This window comes from Dendrobates tinctorius, unplaced genomic scaffold (genome assembly GCF_039654945.1).
Source record: "Dendrobates tinctorius isolate UK_male_01 unplaced genomic scaffold, ASM3965494v1 ptg000272l, whole genome shotgun sequence".
Taxonomy (NCBI): domain Eukaryota; kingdom Metazoa; phylum Chordata; class Amphibia; order Anura; family Dendrobatidae; genus Dendrobates; species Dendrobates tinctorius.
Genome location: NW_027361939.1, coordinates 12,896,650 through 12,918,158, shown reverse-complemented (window position 1 = coordinate 12,918,158; position 21,509 = coordinate 12,896,650). Strand labels below are relative to the sequence as shown.

At 42.1% G+C, this 21,509-nt stretch overlaps 29 non-coding genes across 29 annotated transcripts; 10 read left to right on the top strand and 19 right to left on the bottom strand.

The window, feature by feature from the left end:
• Positions 1–739: 739 nt before the first annotated feature.
• On the bottom strand, positions 740–811 carry TRNAE-UUC (transfer RNA glutamic acid (anticodon UUC)). Its single transcript has one exon. It is a non-coding gene; the product is annotated as a tRNA-Glu (tRNA).
• Positions 812–899: 88 nt separating this feature from the next.
• TRNAM-CAU (transfer RNA methionine (anticodon CAU)) lies at positions 900–972 on the top strand. The gene has a single exon. It is a non-coding gene; the product is annotated as a tRNA-Met (tRNA).
• Positions 973–1,598: 626 nt separating this feature from the next.
• TRNAE-CUC (transfer RNA glutamic acid (anticodon CUC)) lies at positions 1,599–1,670 on the bottom strand. The gene has a single exon. It is a non-coding gene; the product is annotated as a tRNA-Glu (tRNA).
• Positions 1,671–3,538: 1,868 nt separating this feature from the next.
• On the bottom strand, positions 3,539–3,610 carry TRNAE-UUC (transfer RNA glutamic acid (anticodon UUC)). The gene has a single exon. It is a non-coding gene; the product is annotated as a tRNA-Glu (tRNA).
• An 88-nt stretch (positions 3,611–3,698) lies between these two features.
• TRNAM-CAU (transfer RNA methionine (anticodon CAU)) lies at positions 3,699–3,771 on the top strand. Its single transcript has one exon. It is a non-coding gene; the product is annotated as a tRNA-Met (tRNA).
• A 626-nt stretch (positions 3,772–4,397) lies between these two features.
• On the bottom strand, positions 4,398–4,469 carry TRNAE-CUC (transfer RNA glutamic acid (anticodon CUC)). Its single transcript has one exon. It is a non-coding gene; the product is annotated as a tRNA-Glu (tRNA).
• An 896-nt stretch (positions 4,470–5,365) lies between these two features.
• Positions 5,366–5,437, bottom strand: TRNAE-CUC (transfer RNA glutamic acid (anticodon CUC)). The gene has a single exon. It is a non-coding gene; the product is annotated as a tRNA-Glu (tRNA).
• Positions 5,438–6,333: 896 nt separating this feature from the next.
• Positions 6,334–6,405, bottom strand: TRNAE-UUC (transfer RNA glutamic acid (anticodon UUC)). Its single transcript has one exon. It is a non-coding gene; the product is annotated as a tRNA-Glu (tRNA).
• An 88-nt stretch (positions 6,406–6,493) lies between these two features.
• TRNAM-CAU (transfer RNA methionine (anticodon CAU)) lies at positions 6,494–6,566 on the top strand. The gene has a single exon. It is a non-coding gene; the product is annotated as a tRNA-Met (tRNA).
• A 626-nt stretch (positions 6,567–7,192) lies between these two features.
• TRNAE-CUC (transfer RNA glutamic acid (anticodon CUC)) lies at positions 7,193–7,264 on the bottom strand. Its single transcript has one exon. It is a non-coding gene; the product is annotated as a tRNA-Glu (tRNA).
• Positions 7,265–8,160: 896 nt separating this feature from the next.
• Positions 8,161–8,232, bottom strand: TRNAE-UUC (transfer RNA glutamic acid (anticodon UUC)). Its single transcript has one exon. It is a non-coding gene; the product is annotated as a tRNA-Glu (tRNA).
• An 88-nt stretch (positions 8,233–8,320) lies between these two features.
• TRNAM-CAU (transfer RNA methionine (anticodon CAU)) lies at positions 8,321–8,393 on the top strand. The gene has a single exon. It is a non-coding gene; the product is annotated as a tRNA-Met (tRNA).
• Positions 8,394–9,985: 1,592 nt separating this feature from the next.
• Positions 9,986–10,057, bottom strand: TRNAE-CUC (transfer RNA glutamic acid (anticodon CUC)). Its single transcript has one exon. It is a non-coding gene; the product is annotated as a tRNA-Glu (tRNA).
• Positions 10,058–10,952: 895 nt separating this feature from the next.
• On the bottom strand, positions 10,953–11,024 carry TRNAE-UUC (transfer RNA glutamic acid (anticodon UUC)). Its single transcript has one exon. It is a non-coding gene; the product is annotated as a tRNA-Glu (tRNA).
• Positions 11,025–11,112: 88 nt separating this feature from the next.
• Positions 11,113–11,185, top strand: TRNAM-CAU (transfer RNA methionine (anticodon CAU)). Its single transcript has one exon. It is a non-coding gene; the product is annotated as a tRNA-Met (tRNA).
• A 626-nt stretch (positions 11,186–11,811) lies between these two features.
• TRNAE-CUC (transfer RNA glutamic acid (anticodon CUC)) lies at positions 11,812–11,883 on the bottom strand. The gene has a single exon. It is a non-coding gene; the product is annotated as a tRNA-Glu (tRNA).
• An 896-nt stretch (positions 11,884–12,779) lies between these two features.
• On the bottom strand, positions 12,780–12,851 carry TRNAE-UUC (transfer RNA glutamic acid (anticodon UUC)). Its single transcript has one exon. It is a non-coding gene; the product is annotated as a tRNA-Glu (tRNA).
• Positions 12,852–12,939: 88 nt separating this feature from the next.
• Positions 12,940–13,012, top strand: TRNAM-CAU (transfer RNA methionine (anticodon CAU)). Its single transcript has one exon. It is a non-coding gene; the product is annotated as a tRNA-Met (tRNA).
• A 626-nt stretch (positions 13,013–13,638) lies between these two features.
• Positions 13,639–13,710, bottom strand: TRNAE-CUC (transfer RNA glutamic acid (anticodon CUC)). The gene has a single exon. It is a non-coding gene; the product is annotated as a tRNA-Glu (tRNA).
• Positions 13,711–14,606: 896 nt separating this feature from the next.
• On the bottom strand, positions 14,607–14,678 carry TRNAE-UUC (transfer RNA glutamic acid (anticodon UUC)). The gene has a single exon. It is a non-coding gene; the product is annotated as a tRNA-Glu (tRNA).
• An 88-nt stretch (positions 14,679–14,766) lies between these two features.
• TRNAM-CAU (transfer RNA methionine (anticodon CAU)) lies at positions 14,767–14,839 on the top strand. Its single transcript has one exon. It is a non-coding gene; the product is annotated as a tRNA-Met (tRNA).
• A 626-nt stretch (positions 14,840–15,465) lies between these two features.
• TRNAE-CUC (transfer RNA glutamic acid (anticodon CUC)) lies at positions 15,466–15,537 on the bottom strand. The gene has a single exon. It is a non-coding gene; the product is annotated as a tRNA-Glu (tRNA).
• Positions 15,538–15,625: 88 nt separating this feature from the next.
• TRNAM-CAU (transfer RNA methionine (anticodon CAU)) lies at positions 15,626–15,698 on the top strand. Its single transcript has one exon. It is a non-coding gene; the product is annotated as a tRNA-Met (tRNA).
• Positions 15,699–16,663: 965 nt separating this feature from the next.
• On the bottom strand, positions 16,664–16,735 carry TRNAE-CUC (transfer RNA glutamic acid (anticodon CUC)). The gene has a single exon. It is a non-coding gene; the product is annotated as a tRNA-Glu (tRNA).
• An 891-nt stretch (positions 16,736–17,626) lies between these two features.
• Positions 17,627–17,698, bottom strand: TRNAE-CUC (transfer RNA glutamic acid (anticodon CUC)). The gene has a single exon. It is a non-coding gene; the product is annotated as a tRNA-Glu (tRNA).
• Positions 17,699–18,754: 1,056 nt separating this feature from the next.
• TRNAM-CAU (transfer RNA methionine (anticodon CAU)) lies at positions 18,755–18,827 on the top strand. The gene has a single exon. It is a non-coding gene; the product is annotated as a tRNA-Met (tRNA).
• A 626-nt stretch (positions 18,828–19,453) lies between these two features.
• On the bottom strand, positions 19,454–19,525 carry TRNAE-CUC (transfer RNA glutamic acid (anticodon CUC)). Its single transcript has one exon. It is a non-coding gene; the product is annotated as a tRNA-Glu (tRNA).
• An 895-nt stretch (positions 19,526–20,420) lies between these two features.
• On the bottom strand, positions 20,421–20,492 carry TRNAE-UUC (transfer RNA glutamic acid (anticodon UUC)). Its single transcript has one exon. It is a non-coding gene; the product is annotated as a tRNA-Glu (tRNA).
• An 88-nt stretch (positions 20,493–20,580) lies between these two features.
• On the top strand, positions 20,581–20,653 carry TRNAM-CAU (transfer RNA methionine (anticodon CAU)). Its single transcript has one exon. It is a non-coding gene; the product is annotated as a tRNA-Met (tRNA).
• The last annotated feature ends 856 nt before the right edge of the window (positions 20,654–21,509 follow it).

Below are 21,509 nucleotides of genomic sequence, written 5' to 3'. Positions count from 1 at the left end.
GGGGTACTGGTCCCTCGTTTTCTCAATCGATTCTGTCTCCATCTTGGCTACAGGGCCACAGATTTTTCCGATTCAGTACCAAAACATAACCAATTTAGTTCCTAAACTGTTTCCACGTACAAGGCACGGGGCGGCTTTCGAATGTGTGTACTAGTTCCAAAGGAGTGTCACTCCCATAGCAGGAAGTAAACCAGTCGACCAGGGATACTAGGTCCTATCCACTTTTCCACGTGGGACAAGTTATACACTAAGCAGCAAGATAAATTAAAAAAAAAAAAAAAAAAAAAGAAGTTTTTGCTTTGATTAAATAGCTTTTACATCACAAAAGAAAAAAGTTGCCACATGAGCATGGTACTTAGCACGTCAGTTGGTAATCTGAAGTTCATGAGGTTTTTTCCTCACACGTGGAACTATTCTCCCCCCTTTTCTTGGGATATTGTGTCACCCACTCAGAACTTTCTCACTGAAACGTTTCCGATTCGAAAGGAAACAGGAGCCTTAGTGACAGAAAGAACACATGGATTGTTGCGTCCCTTGACGCTTTGGAGTAATAAGGTGTAGTTGAGAATGGTTTAAGCTATGAAACAAAATGAAATCTTGTGCTAAATGTCAGTAAGAGCCACAAATACCCTGATGTTCAGCATTTTTGACTGCAAAGTACAAAATCTACCTGAAATATTATTGTCTGGAAAATACATTTCTGTCTTTGATTGTTGGCAGTAGTACAGTAAAAGGTGCGTTCCCATACCGGGAGTCGAACGCGGGCCGCCTGGGTGAAAACCAGGAATCCTAACCGCTAGACCATATGGGAATGGATAGCTACACACTGAGGTATCTATTGAAAAAAATCAGCTCGGGGGCTTGCACAAGAAACGTCTGCAGATTGGCACGTGCATCTTGCCTCGTTAGCGCAGTAGGTAGCGCGTCAGTCTCATAATCTGAAGGTCGTGAGTTCGATCCTCACACGGGGCAGCAGGCTCCTCTTTTCCGAAGAGATTTTGTCAAAATCTTAGAACTTTCCCTTTCAGTTCTAACACGTTTCTGATAAGTAAGGATTTGTGAACCCAAATGACAGATGGGACACATGGGTTGCTGTTTCTCTTGACCCGTTTGCTGTATAAAGAGGCAGATGAGAGTGATTTGAGCTGTTTGACAGCTAAGCGCAAAATCTACCTGAAATACTTTTGTCTGAAAAACACCCGTCAGTAGCGAGCGCGTCAGTCTCATATTCTGAAGTTCGTGAGTTCGATCCTCACACGGGGAAGCGGTCTCCTCTTTTCTGAAGAGATTCTGTCACCAAATTAGAACTTTCCCTTTCAGATTTAAAATGTTTCTGATAAGTAAGAATTTGCGAACCCAAATGACAGACAGGACACATGGGTTGTTGATTCTCTTGACACGTTTGCTCTAAAAGGGGCTAGTTGAGATTGATTTGAGCTATGAAACCAAATTAAATCTTGTGCCAAAGTTCATCACAACGAACGGACCAAAAGATGGCGTTCAGAATTTTCGACAGCTTAACGCAAATTCTACCTGAAATACTTTTGTCTGAAAAACAACTTTGTCTTTGAATGTTGGTGGCAGTACAGAAAAGTACATTCCCATACCGGGAGTTGAACCCGGGTCGCCTGGGTGAGAACCAGGAATCCTAACCGCTAGACCATATGGGAAAAGATGTGCTGTCTTATCAGTGACAATCTGAAAAAAAATAAGTTTTCTACTTGGCACAAGCAACTTCTGCAGTTCTATTTGCGCAGCTTGCCTCGTTAACACAGTTGTAAGCAAATCAGTCTCATAAGCTGAAAGATGAACGTTCGATTGTTAGACGGGGTACTGGTCCCTCGTTTTCTCAATCGATTCTGTCTCCATCTTGGCTACAGGGCCACAGATTTTTCCGATTCAGTACCAAAACATAACCAATTTAGTTCCTAAACTGTTTCCACGTACAAGGCACGGGGCGGCTTTCGAATGTGTGTACTAGTTCCAAAGGAGTGTCACTCCCATAGCAGGAAGTAAACCAGTCGACCAGGGATACTAGGTCCTATCCACTTTTCCACGTGGGACAAGTTATACACTAAGCAGCAAGATAAATTAAAAAAAAAAAAAAAAAAAAAAAAAGAAGTTTTTGCTTTGATTAAATAGCTTTTACATCACAAAAGAAAAAAGTTGCCACATGAGCATGGTACTTAGCACGTCAGTTGGTAATCTGAAGTTCATGAGGTTTTTTCCTCACACGTGGAACTATTCTCCCCCCTTTTCTTGGGATATTGTGTCACCCACTCAGAACTTTCTCAATGAAACGTTTCCGATTCGAAAGGAAACAGGAGCCTTAGTGACAGAAAGAACACATGGATTGTTGCGTCCCTTGACGCTTTGGAGTAATAAGGTGTAGTTGAGAATGGTTTAAGCTATGAAACAAAATGAAATCTTGTGCTAAAGGTCAGTAAGAGCCACAAATACCCTGATGTTCAGCATTTTTGACTGCAAAGTAATAAATCTACCTGAAATATTATTGTCTGGAAAATACATTTCTGTCTTTGATTGTTGGCAGTAGTACAGTAAAAGGTGCGTTCCCATACCGGGAGTTGAACCCGGCCTGCCTGGGTGAGAACCAGGAATCCTAACCGCTAGACCATATGGGAAAAGATGTGCTGTCTTATCAGTGACAATCTGAAAAAAAATAAGTTTTCTACTTGGCACAAGCAACTTCTGCAGTTCTATTTGCGCAGCTTGCCTCGTTAACACAGTTGTAAGCAAATCAGTCTCATAAGCTGAAAGATGAACGTTCGATTCTTAGACGGGGTACTGGTCCCTCGTTTTCTCAATCGATTCTGTCTCCATCTTGGCTACAGGGCCACAGATTTTTCCGATTCAGTACCAAAACATAACCAATTTAGTTCCTAAACTGTTTCCACGTACAAGGCATGGGGCAGCTTTTGAATGTGTGTACTAGTTCCAAAGGAATGTCACTCCCATAGCAGGAAGTAAACCAGTCGACCAGGGATACTAGGTCCTATCCACTTTTCCACGTGGGACAAGTTATACACTAAGCAGCAAGATAAATTAAAAAAAAAAAAAAAAAAAAAGAAGTTTTTGCTTTGATTAAATAGCTTTTACATCACAAAAGAAAAAAGTTGCCACATGAGCATGGTACTTAGCACGTCAGTTGGTAATCTGAAGTTCATGAGGTTTTTTCCTCACACGTGGAACTATTCTCCCCCCTTTTCTTGGGATATTGTGTCACCCACTCAGAACTTTCTCACTGAAACGTTTCCGATTCGAAAGGAAACAGGAGCCTTAGTGACAGAAAGAACACATGGATTGTTGCGTCCCTTGACGCTTTGGAGTAATAAGGTGTAGTTGAGAATGGTTTAAGCTATGAAACAAAATGAAATCTTGTGCTAAATGTCAGTAAGAGCCACAAATACCCTGATGTTCAGCATTTTTGACTGCAAAGTACAAAATCTACCTGAAATATTATTGTCTGGAAAATACATTTCTGTCTTTGATTGTTGGCAGTAGTACAGTAAAAGGTCCGTTCCCATACCGGGAGTCGAACGCGGGCCGCCTGGGTGAAAACCAGGAATCCTAACCGCTAGACCATATGGGAATGGATAGCTACACACTGAGGTATCTATTGAAAAAAATCAGCTCGGGGGCTTGCACAAGAAACGTCTGCAGATTGGCACGTGCATCTTGCCTCGTTAGCGCAGTAGGTAGCGCGTCAGTCTCATAATCTGAAGGTCGTGAGTTCGATCCTCACACGGGGCAGCAGGCTCCTCTTTTCGGAAGAGATTTTGTCAAAATCTTAGAACTTTCCCTTTCAGTTCTAACACGTTTCTGATAAGTAAGGATTTGTGAACCCAAATGACAGATGGGACACATGGGTTGCTGTTTCTCTTGACCCGTTTGCTGTATAAAGAGGCAGATGAGAGTGATTTGAGCTGTTTGACAGCTAAGCGCAAAATCTACCTGAAATACTTTTGTCTGAAAAACACCCGTCAGTAGCGAGCGCGTCAGTCTCATATTCTGAAGTTCGTGAGTTCGATCCTCACACGGGGAAGCGGTCTCCTCTTTTCTGAAGAGATTCTGTCACCAAATTAGAACTTTCCCTTTCAGATTTAAAATGTTTCTGATAAGTAAGAATTTGCGAACCCAAATGACAGACAGGACACATGGGTTGTTGATTCTCTTGACACGTTTGCTCTAAAAGGGGCTAGTTGAGATTGATTTGAGCTATGAAACCAAATTAAATCTTGTGCCAAAGTTCATCACAACGAACGGACCAAAAGATGGCGTTCAGAATTTTCGACAGCTTAACGCAAATTCTACCTGAAATACTTTTGTCTGAAAAACACCTTTGTCTTTGAATGTTGGTGGCAGTACAGAAAAGTACATTCCCATACCGGGAGTTGAACCCGGGTCGCCTGGGTGAGAACCAGGAATCCTAACCGCTAGACCATATGGGAAAAGATGTGCTGTCTTATCAGTGACAATCTGAAAAAAAATAAGTTTTCTACTTGGCACAAGCAACTTCTGCAGTTCTATTTGCGCAGCTTGCCTCGTTAACACAGTTGTAAGCAAATCAGTCTCATAAGCTGAAAGATGAACGTTCGATTGTTAGACGGGGTACTGGTCCCTCGTTTTCTCAATCGATTCTGTCTCCATCTTGGCTACAGGGCCACAGATTTTTCCGATTCAGTACCAAAACATAACCAATTTAGTTCCTAAACTGTTTCCACGTACAAGGCACGGGGCGGCTTTCGAATGTGTGTACTAGTTCCAAAGGAGTGTCACTCCCATAGCAGGAAGTAAACCAGTCGACCAGGGATACTAGGTCCTATCCACTTTTCCACGTGGGACAAGTTATACACTAAGCAGCAAGATAAATTAAAAAAAAAAAAAAAAAAAAAGAAGTTTTTGCTTTGATTAAATAGCTTTTACATCACAAAAGAAAAAAGTTGCCACATGAGCATGGTACTTAGCACGTCAGTTGGTAATCTGAAGTTCATGAGGTTTTTTCCTCACACGTGGAACTATTCTCCCCCCTTTTCTTGGGATATTGTGTCACCCACTCAGAACTTTCTCAATGAAACGTTTCCGATTCGAAAGGAAACAGGAGCCTTAGTGACAGAAAGAACACATGGATTGTTGCGTCCCTTGACGCTTTGGAGTAATAAGGTGTAGTTGAGAATGGTTTAAGCTATGAAACAAAATGAAATCTTGTGCTAAAGGTCAGTAAGAGCCACAAATACCCTGATGTTCAGCATTTTTGACTGCAAAGTAATAAATCTACCTGAAATATTATTGTCTGGAAAATACATTTCTGTCTTTGATTGTTGGCAGTAGTACAGTAAAAGGTGCGTTCCCATACCGGGAGTTGAACCCGGCCCGCCTGGGTGAGAACCAGGAATCCTAACCGCTAGACCATATGGGAAAAGATGTGCTGTCTTATCAGTGACAATCTGAAAAAAAATAAGTTTTCTACTTGGCACAAGCAACTTCTGCAGTTCTATTTGCGCAGCTTGCCTCGTTAACACAGTTGTAAGCAAATCAGTCTCATAAGCTGAAAGATGAACGTTCGATTCTTAGACGGGGTACTGGTCCCTCGTTTTCTCAATCGATTCTGTCTCCATCTTGGCTACAGGGCCACAGATTTTTCCGATTCAGTACCAAAACATAACCAATTTAGTTCCTAAACTGTTTCCACGTACAAGGCATGGGGCAGCTTTTGAATGTGTGTACTAGTTCCAAAGGAGTGTCACTCCCATAGCAGGAAGTAAACCAGTCGACCAGGGATACTAGGTCCTATCCACTTTTCCACGTGGGACAAGTTATACACTAAGCAGCAAGATAAATTAAAAAAAAAAAAAAAAAAAAAGAAGTTTTTGCTTTGATTAAATAGCTTTTACATCACAAAAGAAAAAAGTTGCCACATGAGCATGGTACTTAGCACGTCAGTTGGTAATCTGAAGTTCATGAGGTTTTTTCCTCACACGTGGAACTATTCTCCCCCCTTTTCTTGGGATATTGTGTCACCCACTCAGAACTTTCTCACTGAAACGTTTCCGATTCGAAAGGAAACAGGAGCCTTAGTGACAGAAAGAACACATGGATTGTTGCGTCCCTTGACGCTTTGGAGTAATAAGGTGTAGTTGAGAATGGTTTAAGCTATGAAACAAAATGAAATCTTGTGCTAAATGTCAGTAAGAGCCACAAATACCCTGATGTTCAGCATTTTTGACTGCAAAGTACAAAATCTACCTGAAATATTATTGTCTGGAAAATACATTTCTGTCTTTGATTGTTGGCAGTAGTACAGTAAAAGGTCCGTTCCCATACCGGGAGTCGAACGCGGGCCGCCTGGGTGAAAACCAGGAATCCTAACCGCTAGACCATATGGGAATGGATAGCTACACACTGAGGTATCTATTGAAAAAAATCAGCTCGGGGGCTTGCACAAGAAACGTCTGCAGATTGGCACGTGCATCTTGCCTCGTTAGCGCAGTAGGTAGCGCGTCAGTCTCATAATCTGAAGGTCGTGAGTTCGATCCTCACACGGGGCAGCAGGCTCCTCTTTTCGGAAGAGATTTTGTCAAAATCTTAGAACTTTCCCTTTCAGTTCTAACACGTTTCTGATAAGTAAGGATTTGTGAACCCAAATGACAGATGGGACACATGGGTTGCTGTTTCTCTTGACCCGTTTGCTGTATAAAGAGGCAGATGAGAGTGATTTGAGCTGTTTGACAGCTAAGCGCAAAATCTACCTGAAATACTTTTGTCTGAAAAACACCCGTCAGTAGCGAGCGCGTCAGTCTCATATTCTGAAGTTCGTGAGTTCGATCCTCACACGGGGAAGCGGTCTCCTCTTTTCTGAAGAGATTCTGTCACCAAATTAGAACTTTCCCTTTCAGATTTAAAATGTTTCTGATAAGTAAGAATTTGCGAACCCAAATGACAGACAGGACACATGGGTTGTTGATTCTCTTGACACGTTTGCTCTAAAAGGGGCTAGTTGAGATTGATTTGAGCTATGAAACCAAATTAAATCTTGTGCCAAAGTTCATCACAACGAACGGACCAAAAGATGGCGTTCAGAATTTTCGACAGCTTAACGCAAATTCTACCTGAAATACTTTTGTCTGAAAAACACCTTTGTCTTTGAATGTTGGTGGCAGTACAGAAAAGTACATTCCCATACCGGGAGTTGAACCCGGGTCGCCTGGGTGAGAACCAGGAATCCTAACCGCTAGACCATATGGGAAAAGATGTGCTGTCTTATCAGTGACAATCTGAAATAAAATAAGTTTTCTACTTGGCACAAGCAACTTCTGCAGTTCTATTTGCGCAGCTTGCCTCGTTAACACAGTTGTAAGCAAATCAGTCTCATAAGCTGAAAGATGAACGTTCGATTGTTAGACGGGGTACTGGTCCCTCGTTTTCTCAATCGATTCTGTCTCCATCTTGGCTACAGGGCCACAGATTTTTCCGATTCAGTACCAAAACATAACCAATTTAGTTCCTAAACTGTTTCCACGTACAAGGCACGGGGCGGCTTTCGAATGTGTGTACTAGTTCCAAAGGAGTGTCACTCCCATAGCAGGAAGTAAACCAGTCGACCAGGGATACTAGGTCCTATCCACTTTTCCACGTGGGACAAGTTATACACTAAGCAGCAAGATAAATTAAAAAAAAAAAAAAAAAAAAAGAAGTTTTTGCTTTGATTAAATAGCTTTTACATCACAAAAGAAAAAAGTTGCCACATGAGCATGGTACTTAGCACGTCAGTTGGTAATCTGAAGTTCATGAGGTTTTTTCCTCACACGTGGAACTATTCTCCCCCCTTTTCTTGGGATATTGTGTCACCCACTCAGAACTTTCTCACTGAAACGTTTCCGATTCGAAAGGAAACAGGAGCCTTAGTGACAGAAAGAACACATGGATTGTTGCGTCCCTTGACGCTTTGGAGTAATAAGGTGTAGTTGAGAATGGTTTAAGCTATGAAACAAAATGAAATCTTGTGCTAAATGTCAGTAAGAGCCACAAATACCCTGATGTTCAGCATTTTTGACTGCAAAGTACAAAATCTACCTGAAATATTATTGTCTGGAAAATACATTTCTGTCTTTGATTGTTGGCAGTAGTACAGTAAAAGGTGCGTTCCCATACCGGGAGTCGAACGCGGGCCGCCTGGGTGAAAACCAGGAATCCTAACCGCTAGACCATATGGGAATGGATAGCTACACACTGAGGTATCTATTGAAAAAAATCAGCTCGGGGGCTTGCACAAGAAACGTCTGCAGATTGGCACGTGCATCTTGCCTCGTTAGCGCAGTAGGTAGCGCGTCAGTCTCATAATCTGAAGGTCGTGAGTTCGATCCTCACACGGGGCAGCAGGCTCCTCTTTTCCGAAGAGATTTTGTCAAAATCTTAGAACTTTCCCTTTCAGTTCTAACACGTTTCTGATAAGTAAGGATTTGTGAACCCAAATGACAGATGGGACACATGGGTTGCTGTTTCTCTTGACCCGTTTGCTGTATAAAGAGGCAGATGAGAGTGATTTGAGCTGTTTGACAGCTAAGCGCAAAATCTACCTGAAATACTTTTGTCTGAAAAACACCTGTCAGTAGCGAGCGCGTCAGTCTCATATTCTGAAGTTCGTGAGTTCGATCCTCACACGGGGAAGCGGTCTCCTCTTTTCTGAAGAGATTCTGTCACCAAATTAGAACTTTCCCTTTCAGATTTAAAATGTTTCTGATAAGTAAGAATTTGCGAACCCAAATGACAGACAGGACACATGGGTTGTTGATTCTCTTGACACGTTTGCTCTAAAAGGGGCTAGTTGAGATTGATTTGAGCTATGAAACCAAATTAAATCTTGTGCCAAAGTTCATCACAACGAACGGACCAAAAGATGGCGTTCAGAATTTTCGACAGCTTAACGCAAATTCTACCTGAAATACTTTTGTCTGAAAAACAACTTTGTCTTTGAATGTTGGTGGCAGTACAGAAAAGTACATTCCCATACCGGGAGTTGAACCCGGGTCGCCTTGGTGAGAACCAGGAATCCTAACCGCTAGACCATATGGGAAAAGATGTGCTGTCTTATCAGTGACAATCTGAAAAAAAATAAGTTTTCTACTTGGCACAAGCAACTTCTGCAGTTCTATTTGCGCAGCTTGCCTCGTTAACACAGTTGTAAGCAAATCAGTCTCATAAGCTGAAAGATGAACGTTCGATTGTTAGACGGGGTACTGGTCCCTCGTTTTCTCAATCGATTCTGTCTCCATCTTGGCTACAGGGCCACAGATTTTTCCGATTCAGTACCAAAACATAACCAATTTAGTTCCTAAACTGTTTCCACGTACAAGGCACGGGGCGGCTTTCGAATGTGTGTACTAGTTCCAAAGGAGTGTCACTCCCATAGCAGGAAGTAAACCAGTCGACCAGGGATACTAGGTCCTATCCACTTTTCCACGTGGGACAAGTTATACACTAAGCAGCAAGATAAATTAAAAAAAAAAAAAAAAAAAGAAGTTTTTGCTTTGATTAAATAGCTTTTACATCACAAAAGAAAAAAGTTGCCACATGAGCATGGTACTTAGCACGTCAGTTGGTAATCTGAAGTTCATGAGGTTTTTTCCTCACACGTGGAACTATTCTCCCCCCTTTTCTTGGGATATTGTGTCACCCACTCAGAACTTTCTCAATGAAACGTTTCCGATTCGAAAGGAAACAGGAGCCTTAGTGACAGAAAGAACACATGGATTGTTGCGTCCCTTGACGCTTTGGAGTAATAAGGTGTAGTTGAGAATGGTTTAAGCTATGAAACAAAATGAAATCTTGTGCTAAAGGTCAGTAAGAGCCACAAATACCCTGATGTTCAGCATTTTTGACTGCAAAGTAATAAATCTACCTGAAATATTATTGTCTGGAAAATACATTTCTGTCTTTGATTGTTGGCAGTAGTACAGTAAAAGGTGCGTTCCCATACCGGGAGTTGAACCCGGCCCGCCTGGGTGAGAACCAGGAATCCTAACCGCTAGACCATATGGGAAAAGATGTGCTGTCTTATCAGTGACAATCTGAAAAAAAATAAGTTTTCTACTTGGCACAAGCAACTTCTGCAGTTCTATTTGCGCAGCTTGCCTCGTTAACACAGTTGTAAGCAAATCAGTCTCATAAGCTGAAAGATGAACGTTCGATTCTTAGACGGGGTACTGGTCCCTCGTTTTCTCAATCGATTCTGTCTCCATCTTGGCTACAGGGCCACAGATTTTTCCGATTCAGTACCAAAACATAACCAATTTAGTTCCTAAACTGTTTCCACGTACAAGGCATGGGGCAGCTTTTGAATGTGTGTACTAGTTCCAAAGGAGTGTCACTCCCATAGCAGGAAGTAAACCAGTCGACCAGGGATACTAGGTCCTATCCACTTTTCCACGTGGGACAAGTTATACACTAAGCAGCAAGATAAATTAAAAAAAAAAAAAAAAAAAAGAAGTTTTTGCTTTGATTAAATAGCTTTTACATCACAAAAGAAAAAAGTTGCCACATGAGCATGGTACTTAGCACGTCAGTTGGTAATCTGAAGTTCATGAGGTTTTTTCCTCACACGTGGAACTATTCTCCCCCCTTTTCTTGGGATATTGTGTCACCCACTCAGAACTTTCTCAATGAAACGTTTCCGATTCGAAAGGAAACAGGAGTCTTAGTGACAGAAAGAACACATGGATTGTTGCGTCCCTTGACGCTTTGGAGTAATAAGGTGTAGTTGAGAATGGTTTAAGCTATGAAACAAAATGAAATCTTGTGCTAAATGTCAGTAAGAGCCACAAATACCCTGATGTTCAGCATTTTTGACTGCAAAGTACAAAATCTACCTGAAATATTATTGTCTGGAAAATACATTTCTGTCTTTGATTGTTGGCAGTAGTACAGTAAAAGGTGCGTTCCCATACCGGGAGTCGAACGCGGGCCGCCTGGGTGAAAACCAGGAATCCTAACCGCTAGACCATATGGGAATGGATAGCTACACACTGAGGTATCTATTGAAAAAAATCAGCTCGGGGGCTTGCACAAGAAACGTCTGCAGATTGGCACGTGCATCTTGCCTCGTTAGCGCAGTAGGTAGCGCGTCAGTCTCATAATCTGAAGGTCGTGAGTTCGATCCTCACACGGGGCAGCAGGCTCCTCTTTTCCGAAGAGATTTTGTCAAAATCTTAGAACTTTCCCTTTCAGTTCTAACACATTTCTGATAAGTAAGGATTTGTGAACCCAAATGACAGATGGGACACATGGGTTGCTGTTTCTCTTGACCCGTTTGCTGTATAAAGAGGCAGATGAGAGTGATTTGAGCTGTTTGACAGCTAAGCGCAAAATCTACCTGAAATACTTTTGTCTGAAAAACACCCGTCAGTAGCGAGCGCGTCAGTCTCATATTCTGAAGTTCGTGAGTTCGATCCTCACACGGGGAAGCGGTCTCCTCTTTTCTGAAGAGATTCTGTCACCAAATTAGAACTTTCCCTTTCAGATTTAAAATGTTTCTGATAAGTAAGAATTTGCGAACCCAAATGACAGACAGGACACATGGGTTGTTGATTCTCTTGACACGTTTGCTCTAAAAGGGGCTAGTTGAGATTGATTTGAGCTATGAAACCAAATTAAATCTTGTGCCAAAGTTCATCACAACGAACGGACCAAAAGATGGCGTTCAGAATTTTCGACAGCTTAACGCAAATTCTACCTGAAATACTTTTGTCTGAAAAACACCTTTGTCTTTGAATGTTGGTGGCAGTACAGAAAAGTACATTCCCATACCGGGAGTTGAACCCGGGTCGCCTGGGTGAGAACCAGGAATCCTAACCGCTAGACCATATGGGAAAAGATCTGCTGTCTTATCAGTGACAATCTGAAAAAAAATAAGTTTTCTACTTGGCACAAGCAACTTCTGCAGTTCTATTTGCGCAGCTTGCCTCGTTAACACAGTTGTAAGCAAATCAGTCTCATAAGCTGAAAGATGAACGTTCGATTCTTAGACGGGGTACTGGTCCCTCGTTTTCTCAATCGATTCTGTCTCCATCTTGGCTACAGGGCCACAGATTTTTCCGATTCAGTACCAAAACATAACCAATTTAGTTCCTAAACTGTTTCCACGTACAAGGCATGGGGCAGCTTTTGAATGTGTGTACTAGTTCCAAAGGAGTGTCACTCCCATAGCAGGAAGTAAACCAGTCGACCAGGGATACTAGGTCCTATCCACTTTTCCACGTGGGACAAGTTATACACTAAGCAGCAAGATAAATTAAAAAAAAAAAAAAAAAAAAAGAAGTTTTTGCTTTGATTAAATAGCTTTTACATCACAAAAGAAAAAAGTTGCCACATGAGCATGGTACTTAGCACGTCAGTTGGTAATCTGAAGTTCATGAGGTTTTTTCCTCACACGTGGAACTATTCTCCCCCCTTTTCTTGGGATATTGTGTCACCCACTCAGAACTTTCTCACTGAAACGTTTCCGATTCGAAAGGAAACAGGAGCCTTAGTGACAGAAAGAACACATGGATTGTTGCGTCCCTTGACGCTTTGGAGTAATAAGGTGTAGTTGAGAATGGTTTAAGCTATGAAACAAAATGAAATCTTGTGCTAAATGTCAGTAAGAGCCACAAATACCCTGATGTTCAGCATTTTTGACTGCAAAGTACAAAATCTACCTGAAATATTATTGTCTGGAAAATACATTTCTGCCTTTGATTGTTGGCAGTAGTACAGTAAAAGGTGCGTTCCCATACCGGGAGTCGAACGCGGGACGCCTGGGTGAAAACCAGGAATCCTAACCGCTAGACCATATGGGAATGGATAGCTACACACTGAGGTATCTATTGAAAAAAATCAGCTCGGGGGCTTGCACAAGAAACGTCTGCAGATTGGCACGTGCATCTTGCCTCGTTAGCGCAGTAGGTAGCGCGTCAGTCTCATAATCTGAAGGTCGTGAGTTCGATCCTCACACGGGGCAGCAGGCTCCTCTTTTCCGAAGAGATTTTGTCAAAATCTTAGAACTTTCCCTTTCAGTTCTAACACGTTTCTGATAAGTAAGGATTTGTGAACCCAAATGACAGATGGGACACATGGGTTGCTGTTTCTCTTGACCCGTTTGCTGTATAAAGAGGCAGATGAGAGTGATTTGAGCTGTTTGACAGCTAAGCGCAAAATCTACCTGAAATACTTTTGTCTGAAAAACACCCGTCAGTAGCGAGCGCGTCAGTCTCATATTCTGAAGTTCGTGAGTTCGATCCTCACACGGGGAAGCGGTCTCCTCTTTTCTGAAGAGATTCTGTCACCAAATTAGAACTTTCCCTTTCAGATTTAAAATGTTTCTGATAAGTAAGAATTTGCGAACCCAAATGACAGACAGGACACATGGGTTGTTGATTCTCTTGACACGTTTTCTCTAAAAGGGGCTAGTTGAGATTGATTTGAGCTATGAAACCAAATTAAATCTTGTGCCAAAGTTCATCACAACGAACGGACCAAAAGATGGCATTCAGAATTTTCGACAGCTTAACGCAAATTCTACCTGAAATACTTTTGTCTGAAAAACACCTTTGTCTTTGAATGTTGGTGGCAGTACAGAAAAGTACATTCCCATACCGGGAGTTGAACCCGGGTCGCCTGGGTGAGAACCAGGAATCCTAACCGCTAGACCATATGGGAAAAGATGTGCTGTCTTATCAGTGACAATCTGAAAAAAAATAAGTTTTCTACTTGGCACAAGCAACTTCTGCAGTTCTATTTGCGCAGCTTGCCTCGTTAACACAGTTGTAAGCAAATCAGTCTCATAAGCTGAAAGATGAACGTTCGATTGTTAGACGGGGTACTGGTCCCTCGTTTTCTCAATCAATTCTGTCTCCATCTTGGCTACAGGGCCACAGATTTTTCCGATTCAGTACCAAAACATAACCAATTTAGTTCCTAAACTGTTTCCACGTACAAGGCACGGGGCGGCTTTCGAATGTGTGTACTAGTTCCAAAGGAGTGTCACTCCCATAGCAGGAAGTAAACCAGTCGACCAGGGATACTAGGTCCTATCCACTTTTCCACGTGGGACAAGTTATACACTAAGCAGCAAGATAAATTAAAAAAAAAAAAAAAAAAAAAGAAGTTTTTGCTTTGATTAAATAGCTTTTACATCACAAAAGAAAAAAGTTGCCACATGAGCATGGTACTTAGCACGTCAGTTGGTAATCTGAAGTTCATGAGGTTTTTTCCTCACACGTGGAACTATTCTCCCCCCTTTTCTTGGGATATTGTGTCACCCACTCAGAACTTTCTCACTGAAACGTTTCCGATTCGAAAGGAAACAGGAGCCTTAGTGACAGAAAGAACACATGGATTGTTGCGTCCCTTGACGCTTTGGAGTAATAAGGTGTAGTTGAGAATGGTTTAAGCTATGAAACAAAATGAAATCTTGTGCTAAATGTCAGTAAGAGCCACAAATACCCTGATGTTCAGCATTTTTGACTGCAAAGTACAAAATCTACCTGAAATATTATTGTCTGGAAAATACATTTCTGTCTTTGATTGTTGGCAGTAGTACAGTAAAAGGTGCGTTCCCATACCGGGAGTCGAACGCGGGCCGCCTGGGTGAAAACCAGGAATCCTAACCGCTAGACCATATGGGAATGGATAGCTACACACTGAGGTATCTATTGAAAAAAATCAGCTCGGGGGCTTGCACAAGAAACGTCTGCAGATTGGCACGTGCATCTTGCCTCGTTAGCGCAGTAGGTAGCGCGTCAGTCTCATAATCTGAAGGTCGTGAGTTCGATCCTCACACGGGGCAGCAGGCTCCTCTTTTCCGAAGAGATTTTGTCAAAATCTTAGAACTTTCCCTTTCAGTTCTAACACGTTTCTGATAAGTAAGGATTTGTGAACCCAAATGACAGATGGGACACATGGGTTGCTGTTTCTCTTGACCCGTTTGCTGTATAAAGAGGCAGATGAGAGTGATTTGAGCTGTTTGACAGCTAAGCGCAAAATCTACCTGAAATACTTTTGTCTGAAAAACACCCGTCAGTAGCGAGCGCGTCAGTCTCATATTCTGAAGTTCGTGAGTTCGATCCTCACACGGGGAAGCGGTCTCCTCTTTTCTGAAGAGATTCTGTCACCAAATTAGAACTTTCCCTTTCAGATTTAAAATGTTTCTGATAAGTAAGAATTTGCGAACCCAAATGACAGACAGGACACATGGGTTGTTGATTCTCTTGACACGTTTGCTCTAAAAGGGGCTAGTTGAGATTGATTTGAGCTATGAAACCAAATTAAATCTTGTGCCAAAGTTCATCACAACGAACGGACCAAAAGATGGCGTTCAGAATTTTCGACAGCTTAACGCAAATTCTACCTGAAATACTTTTGTCTGAAAAACACCTTTGTCTTTGAATGTTGGTGGCAGTACAGAAAAGTACATTCCCATACCGGGAGTTGAACCCGGGTCGCCTGGGTGAGAACCAGGAATCCTAACCGCTAGACCATATGGGAATGGATAGCTACACACTGAGGTATCTATTGAAAAAAATCAGCTCGGGGGCTTGCACAAGAAACGTCTGCAGATTGGCACGTGCATCTTGCCTCGTTAGCGCAGTAGGTAGCGCGTCAGTCTCATAATCTGAAGGTCGTGAGTTCGATACTCACACGTGGCAGCGGGCTCCTCTTTTCCGAAGAGATATTGTCAAAAACTTAGAACTTTCCCCTTCATTTCTAACACGTTTCTGATAAGTAAGGATTTGTGAACCCAAATGACACATGGGATGCTGGTTCTCTTGACCCGTTTGCTGTATAAAGAGGCATATGAGAGTGATTTGAGCTATGACAAAAAATTAAATCTTGTGCCAAAGGTCGTCACAATGAATGTAACCAAAAGCTGGTGTTCAGAATGATTGACAGCTAAGCGCAAAATCTACCTGAAATACTTTTGTCTGAAAAACACCCGCGTCAGTCTCATAATCTGAAGGTCGTGAGTTCGATCCTCACACGGGGCAGCAGGCTCCTCTTTTCCGAAGAGATTTTGTCAAAAACTTAGAACTTTCCCTTTCAGTTCTAACACGTTTCTGATAAGTAAGGATTTGTGAACCCAAATGACAGATGGGACACATGGGTTGCTGTTTCTCTTGACCCGTTTGCTGTATAAAGAGGCAGATGAGAGTGATTTGAGCTGTTTGACAGCTAAGCGCAAAATCTACCTGAAATACTTTTGTCTGAAAAACACCCGTCAGTAGCGAGCGCGTCAGTCTCATATTCTGAAGTTCGTGAGTTCGATCCTCACACGGGGAAGCGGTCTCCTCTTTTCTGAAGAGATTCTGTCACCAAATTAGAACTTTCCCTTTCAGATTTAAAATGTTTCTGATAAGTAAGAATTTGCGAACCCAAATGACAGACAGGACACATGGGTTGTTGATTCTCTTGACACGTTTGCTGTAAAAGGGGCTAGTTGAGATTGATTTGAGCTATGAAACCAAATTAAATCTTGTGCCAAAGTTCATCACAACGAACGGACCAAAAGATGGCGTTCAGAATTTTCGACAGCTTAACGCAAATTCTACCTGAAATACTTTTGTCTGAAAAACACCTTTGTCTTTGAATGTTGGTGGCAGTACAGAAAAGTACATTCCCATACCGGGAGTTGAACCCGGGCCACCTGGGTGAGAACCAGGAATCCTAACCGCTAGACCATATGGGAAAAGTTGTGCTGTCTTATCAGTGACAATCTGAAAAAAAATAAGTTTTCTACTTGGCACAAGCAACTTCTGCAGTTCTATTTGCGCAGCTTGCCTCGTTAACACAGTTGTAAGCAAATCAGTCTCATAAGCTGAAAGATGAACGTTCGATTCTTAGACGGGGTACTGGTCCCTCGTTTTCTCAATCGATTCTGTCTCCATCTTGGCTACAGGGCCACAGATTTTTCCGATTCAGTACCAAAACATAACCAATTTAGTTCCTAAACTGTTTCCACGTACAAGGCATGGGGCAGCTTTTGAATGTGTGTACTAGTTCCAAAGGAGTGTCACTCCCATAGCAGGAAGTAAACCAGTCGACCAGGGATACTAGGTCCTATCCACTTTTCCACGTGGGACAAGTTATACACTAAGCAGCAAGATAAATTAAAAAAAAAAAAAAAAGAAGTTTTTGCTTTGATTAAATAGCTTTTACATCACAAAAGAAAAAAGTTGCCACATGAGCATGGTACTTAGCACGTCAGTTGGTAATCTGAAGTTCATGAGGTTTTTTCCTCACACGTGGAACTATTCTCCCCCCTTTTCTTGGGATATTGTGTCACCCACTCAGAACTTTCTCAATGAAACGTTTCCGATTCGAAAGGAAACAGGAGCCTTAGTGACAGAAAGAACACATGGATTGTTGCGTCCCTTGACGCTTTGGAGTAATAAGGTGTAGTTGAGAATGGTTTAAGCTATGAAACAAAATGAAATCTTGTGCTAAAGGTCAGTAAGAGCCACAAATACCCTGATGTTCAGCATTTTTGACTGCAAAGTAATAAATCTACCTGAAATATTATTGTCTGGAAAATACATTTCTGTCTTTGATTGTTGGCAGTAGTACAGTAAAAGGTGCGTTCCCATACCGGGAGTTGAACCCGGCCCGCCTGGGTGAGAACCAGGAATCCTAACCGCTAGACCATATGGGAAAAGATGTGCTGTCTTATCAGTGACAATCTGAAAAAAAATAAGTTTTCTACTTGGCACAAGCAACTTCTGCAGTTCTATTTGCGCAGCTTGCCTCGTTAACACAGTTGTAAGCAAATCAGTCTCATAAGCTGAAAGATGAACGTTCGATTCTTAGACGGGGTACTGGTCCCTCGTTTTCTCAATCGATTCTGTCTCCATCTTGGCTACAGGGCCACAGATTTTTCCGATTCAGTACCAAAACATAACCAATTTAGTTCCTAAACTGTTTCCACGTACAAGGCATGGGGCAGCTTTTGAATGTGTGTACTAGTTCCAAAGGAGTGTCACTCCCATAGCAGGAAGTAAACCAGTCGACCAGGGATACTAGGTCCTATCCACTTTTCCACGTGGGACAAGTTATACACTAAGCAGCAAGATAAATTAAAAAAAAAAAAAAAAAAAAAGAAGTTTTTGCTTTGATTAAATAGCTTTTACATCACAAAAGAAAAAAGTTGCCACATGAGCATGGTACTTAGCACGTCAGTTGGTAATCTGAAGTTCATGAGGTTTTTTCCTCACACGTGGAACTATTCTCCCCCCTTTTCTTGGGATATTGTGTCACCCACTCAGAACTTTCTCACTGAAACGTTTCCGATTCGAAAGGAAACAGGAGCCTTAGTGACAGAAAGAACACATGGATTGTTGCGTCCCTTGACGCTTTGGAGTAATAAGGTGTAGTTGAGAATGGTTTAAGCTATGAAACAAAATGAAATCTTGTGCTAAATGTCAGTAAGAGCCACAAATACCCTGATGTTCAGCATTTTTGACTGCAAAGTACAAAATCTACCTGAAATATTATTGTCTGGAAAATACATTTCTGTCTTTGATTGTTGGCAGTAGTACAGTAAAAGGTGCGTTCCCATACCGGGAGTCGAACGCGGGCCGCCTGGGTGAAAACCAGGAATCCTAACCGCTTGACCATATGGGAATGGATAGCTACACACTGAGGTATCTATTGAAAAAAATCAGCTCGGGGGCTTGCACAAGAAACGTCTGCAGATTGGCACGTGCATCTTGCCTCGTTAGCGCAGTAGGTAGCGCGTCAGTCTCATAATCTGAAGGTCGTGAGTTCGATCCTCACACGGGGCAGCAGGCTCCTCTTTTCCGAAGAGATTTTGTCAAAATCTTAGAACTTTCCCTTTCAGTTCTAACACGTTTCTGATAAGTAAGGATTTGTGAACCCAAATGACAGATGGGACACATGGGTTGTTGTTTCTCTTGACCCGTTTGCTGTATAAAGAGGCAGATGAGAGTGATTTGAGCTGTTTGACAGCTAAGCGCTAAATCTACCTGAAATACTTTTGTCTGAAAAACACCCGTCAGTAGCGAGCGCGTCAGTCTCATATTCTGAAGTTCGTGAGTTCGATCCTCACACGGGGAAGCGGTCTCCTCTTTTCTGAAGAGATTCTGTCACCAAATTAGAACTTTCCCTTTCAGATTTAAAATGTTTCTGATAAGTAAGAATTTGCGAACCCAAATGACAGACAGGACACATGGGTTGTTGATTCTCTTGACACGTTTGCTGTAAAAGGGGCTAGTTGAGATTGATTTGAGCTATGAAACCAAATTAAATCTTGTGCCAAAGTTCATCACAACGAACGGACCAAAAGATGGCGTTCAGAATTTTCGACAGCTTAACGCAAATTCTACCTGAAATACTTTTGTCTGAAAAACACCTTTGTCTTTGAATGTTGGTGGCAGTACAGAAAAGTACATTCCCATACCGGGAGTTGAACCCGGGTCGCCTGGGTGAGAACCAGGAATCCTAACCGCTAGACCATATGGGAAAAGATGTGCTGTCTTATCAGTGACAATCTGAAAAAAAATAAGTTTTCTACTTGGCACAAGCAACTTCTGCAGTTCTATTTGCGCAGCTTGCCTCGTTAACACAGTTGTAAGCAAATCAGTCTCATAAGCTGAAAGATGAACGTTCGATTGTTAGACGGGGTACTGGTCCCTCGTTTTCTCAATCGATTCTGTCTCCATCTTGGCTACAGGGCACAGATTTTTCCGATTCAGTACCAAAACATAACCAATTTAGTTCCTAAACTGTTTCCACGTACAAGGCACGGGGCAGCTTTCGAATGTGTGTACTAGTTCCAAAGGAGTGTCACTCCCATAGCAGGAAGTAAACCAGTCGACCAGGGATACTAGGTCCTATCCACTTTTCCACGTGGGACAAGTTATACACTAAGCAGCAAGATAAATTAAAAAAAAAAAAAAAAAAAAAGAAGTTTTTGCTTTGATTAAATAGCTTTTACATCACAAAAGAAAAAAGTTGCCACATGAGCATGGTACTTAGCACGTCAGTTGGTAATCTGAAGTTCATGAGGTTTTTTCCTCACACGTGGAACTATTCTCCCCCCTTTTCTTGGGATATTGTGTCACCCACTCAGAACTTTCTCAATGAAACGTTTCCGATTCGAAAGGAAACAGGAGCCTTAGTGACAGAAAGAACACATGGATTGTTGCGTCCCTTGACGCTTTGGAGTAATAAGGTGTAGTTGAGAATGGTTTAAGCTATGAAACAAAATGAAATCTTGTGCTAAAGGTCAGTAAGAGCCACAAATACCCTGATGTTCAGCATTTTTGACTGCAAAGTACAAAATCTACCTGAAATATTATTGTCTGGAAAATACATTTCTGTCTTTGATTGTTGGCAGTAGTACAGTAAAAGGTGCGTTCCCATACCGGGAGTCGAACACGGGCCGCCTGGGTGAAAACCAGGAATCCTAACCGCTAGACCATATGGGAATGGATAGCTACACACTGAGGTATCTATTGAAAAAAATCAGCTCGGGGGCTTGCACAAGAAACGTCTGCAGATTGGCACGTGCATCTTGCCTCGTTAGCGCAGTAGGTAGCGCGTCAGTCTCATAATCTGAAGGTCGTGAGTTCGATACTCACACGGGGCAGCGGGCTCCTCTTTTCCGAAGAGATATTGTCAAAAACTTAGAACTTTCCCCTTCATTTCTAACACGTTTCTGATAAGTAAGGATTTGTGAACCCAAATGACACATGGGATGCTGGTTCTCTTGACCCGTTTGCTGTATAAAGAGGCAGATGAGAGTGATTTGAGCTATGACAAAAAATTAAATCTTGTGCCAAAGGTCGTCACAATGAATGTAACCAAAAGCTGGTGTTCAGAATGATTGACAGCTAAGCGCAAAATCTACCTGAAATACTTTTGTCTGAAAAACACCCGCGTCAGTCTCATAATCTGAAGGTCGTGAGTTCGATCCTCACACGGGGCAGCAGGCTCCTCTTTTCCGAAGAGATTTTGTCAAAAACTTAGAACTTTCCCTTTCAGTTCTAACACGTTTCTGATAAGTAAGGATTTGTGAACCCAAATGACAGATGGGACACATGGGTTGCTGTTTCTCTTGACCCGTTTGCTGTATAAAGAGGCAGATGAGAGTGATTTGAGCTGTTTGACAGCTAAGCGCAAAATCTACCTGAAATACTTTTGTCTGAAAAACACCCGTCAGTAGCGAGCGCGTCAGTCTCATATTCTGAAGTTCGTGAGTTCGATCCTCACACGGGGAAGCGGTCTCCTCTTTTCTGAAGAGATTCTGTCACCAAATTAGAACTTTCCCTTTCAGATTTAAAATGTTTCTGATAAGTAAGAATTTGCGAACCCAAATGACAGACAGGACACATGGGTTGTTGATTCTCTTGACACGTTTGCTGTAAAAGGGGCTAGTTGAGATTGATTTGAGCTATGAAACCAAATTAAATCTTGTGCCAAAGTTCATCACAACGAACGGACCA